The sequence below is a fragment of the Aegilops tauschii genome, chromosome 7 (assembly GCF_002575655.3).
Source record: "Aegilops tauschii subsp. strangulata cultivar AL8/78 chromosome 7, Aet v6.0, whole genome shotgun sequence".
NCBI lineage: Eukaryota > Viridiplantae > Streptophyta > Magnoliopsida > Poales > Poaceae > Aegilops > Aegilops tauschii.
In genome coordinates, this window is record NC_053041.3 from 360,725,762 (window position 1) to 360,729,107 (window position 3,346).

A 3,346-nucleotide genomic window follows, 5' to 3' on the forward strand; every position below is an offset into this window, starting at 1 on the left:
CCTATCTCATCACTCATCATCTGCACATGACACGTACAGGTAAGTACTTTGAATGTACTCGCAAGTTGCAACAAAGATGATAACAAATAGTCATGCTGGACAGGTGTCTAGGGTTTATTTGCAGAAAGGCAATTTTTCCCTAGACTATAAAGAAAAGAAAATATATCAAGTTTTGATAAACATTTTTTTGTTTAAAACATAGAGTTTAAGTGAATACTTGGATATCCGCACCAAGGTTCACTAAAAATATTTTTTTAACAGGTTGAAGTAAAACACCCCGCTGTGTTTAACTTCCACCTAACCCTTTTTTTAAATAGATTTGAGAAAAAAGAGGGGAGATTCTTCTTCAGTCCAAGTCTTGAGTTGCTCAAAATTGCCCGTAACCGGGGGCACGGCTAATCGATTAGGTTAAACCCTCTGCAGAGGTCGTACACGTTCCCCACATGACACAACCAACCCCGTTTACCGTTACACACTTGGGTGTACGACTAGGAGGAGATTGTGACGAAGCCTTTCCATAACAGCCCCCTATACCTGACGAAGCCGCCCGCAACTTAGGCAATGAAAGCCCCTCTCCGATGGCGGTCCTGAGGTAAGGGTTTCCCGTTAGTACTAAGCTAAGCCAGAGCCCATAGTAGCATGTGGCTGTACTGGAAGCTACATCAAACTGTTCTTGGAAGATCTCACTCCCCTGGACGGCAGTCCCCACCAAAAACCTGTGTGCAAGACCCCAGTCAGGCACATTCACTGCAAGACCCCGCTGGGCGCAATCACTTGTAGACGCTCCCGTCATACCATTCCGCCCAGGGAGTAGAAGTTGAAAATAATATAGTTTTGCTTTCCAATTTTTTTTTCTAAATCATTGTTCCAAGGGAACAAGTTTGTATTTTCAAAATATTTGGTCCACCCCAACTACAAGCATGGCTAAGCGTATAGTCCAATAGCATTGGTTCTTAGGGCTTTACTACTAGTAAAATATTTGCAAAATAGAAACATAAAACCAACACATGCATGCTAATTGATTTAAAAAATGCAAGATAAAAACATGGGATAAATATGGTCAAGGTTGCAACTTGCCTTCTGACTCGCAGCAACACGGTCCTACCTCCTCATAGAATTCGCCTTCGCACTCGTCGCAATCTAACGCAACAAAATTACTCGAGTAAGACACTCCACACATCAACATTCACATAAGAAGTGCTCAAGCAAAACCATCCAAATCACAATTCATGCTAAACAACCCTAGCAAGTTAACTACATATGACTCAAGTTTGTGCAATTGGATCGGTTCATATGAATGGCATATAGTTTGTGTTAATAAACTAATTAATAATTTTCTAAATCTAAATTTTTATGATGAAAAAACCTAACCACAGAGGTTTTCTACGGATCAATATAATGGTTTTAACAATGAAACAAATTTTAGTTTAACGAGTTTATTAATGGATGAACAAAGGAGGTCAAAATCAGGGTATTGTGCTAAAACAGTAACCAAACATTACTGAAAAAATATTGTATGCATCCTAGCAGATTGGTACGGTTCCAAGGACCAATTTTCATATATAAAACTTTTTCATCTCATTTACAGAATAAAAGATATAGTAAAAATACTCAAATTATCATTTAAATGAAAATGAAATTTTTATTTGAGCAAAAGTGAGATTTCTAATTTTTGTAATAAACTAGAGGTCCGCAGCTATCCAGGGATATCTTATTTGTCAAATTTGGATAAGCGGTTTAAAAGATATGATTTTTCTATGTTGGGCTAATTTCCTGAAAAAGAAACGAGGTAAGAAAAAGAGTCGCCACGTGGCAGAATTCTGTAGGCTAATCTGTAGGCTAAACTGTTTCGTTTTTAACGGAGAAAGAGGGTTGGCCTCACCGGAGATGGAGATGCCCGGTGACGGTGGCTCGGACGCGAAGCGATGCGGCGGTCTCCGGCAATGGTCGAGAAGTGGACGAGGGAGAGGAAGTCTGGGTGAGTCTCCAGGACACGACGTCGGCTCCTGGTTCGCCTTTAGGTGGCTGCTAGATGTCGTCGGAGTTGGGCGCAACTCCGGCCGAAATCAGACAACGAAGAACTCGTGCTCCGGCTGCGAATTTTCAAAAGAAACAGGGTTCATAAGATGGGCAAGATCGAGATACGAAGGATGGAAGATTTAGAATGTCTACTTCACCTCGAACTCGCCGGAACCTTCCACGAACAGCAGCAGTGTCAGGCAACTCCGGTGAGCAATTTACGACGATGGGTAGGGGTATAAGCTCCCGAAGGAGAGGGGTTCGGGCAAGGAGAGAGTTGTGAGGGGAGGGGACCATTTATAGGATGCAGGGAAGGTCGAAACGACGCAGGGCGTCGTCGGAGTTATAGCTGCTGTTTCTGGTGCTCTAATGGCCATTAGGGCTCGTTCTAGTGCGGGTAACGGAAGGTTAAGAGTTAGGGAGGGTGTGAGGAATCCGTTCAGAGCGGAATTAAGGCGAGGGGAAGGAGGGGAGGAGTCAGGTGGGGTGAGTGGGGCGCTGGTTCGTTCCCTGCGTTGGACGAGAGGTTAGGGACGAACGACCAGGTCGGGTCGTGAGGAGATTGAAGAAAACGGAAAGAGAGAGAAAAAAATGGTGAAGAGGACCTGGGCCGGTGCTGCATGTGTTGAGACGTAGCCCGTATGCCTGTAGGTCCAACTCCTAGCGTTGCTTGCATATGTGGCTTAGGAATTAAGAGTGGGCCGTGAGCTAATTAGATTAGGATTACTAATAATGTTCTAAATGTGTAGGAAAGTTAAACGAAACATAAAATAATAATTTTCGCATAACATATTTATTATTTGGAGTCTAGTATAAGTATACTCCGAACTTAAAAAAAAAGTAAAAAAAATTAGTTTGCATGCACTTACTTATATTAGATGCCTTATGGACATAACTAAGTTACCAAAAATGTAATTTCGGTTTATATAATCTATTGTTCTGTTAAATACTAAAATGCAAATTACAATTATTCAAATGATGAACAAATTATGCAAGATGCTCATGCTTTAATATAACATTTCAAATTGAAAATTTGGGATGTTACAAACCTACCCCTTGAAAAAAAATCTCGACCCCGAGATTCAGCTAGCTAGAGAAAAGATGTGGATGATCCGCTCGCAAATCTTCTTCTCGCTCCCAAGTGGCTTCTTCCTCGGTATGATGACTCCACTGAAGTTTGCATAACTTGATCGTCTTGGTGCGGGTGACTCGCTCTGCTGTATCAAGAATTTTGATAGGCTTCTCTTCATATGTGAGGTCCTTCTCCAACTGAATTGCTTCCAAAGGAACCGTGTCATTCAAAGGAATATCTGCCAATTCAGCATGA

General features: G+C 41.9%; 1 long non-coding RNA gene across 1 annotated transcript; it reads right to left on the reverse strand.

The window, feature by feature from the left end:
* Positions 1-1,077: 1,077 nt before the first annotated feature.
* On the reverse strand, positions 1,078-3,062 carry LOC120969273 (uncharacterized). Its single transcript, XR_005763296.1, has 3 exons — positions 2,178-3,062; positions 1,883-2,093; positions 1,078-1,140 (listed from the first exon to the last, which is right to left on the reverse strand). It is a non-coding gene; the product is annotated as an uncharacterized lncRNA (long non-coding RNA).
* Between the last annotated feature and the right edge of the window lie 284 nt (positions 3,063-3,346).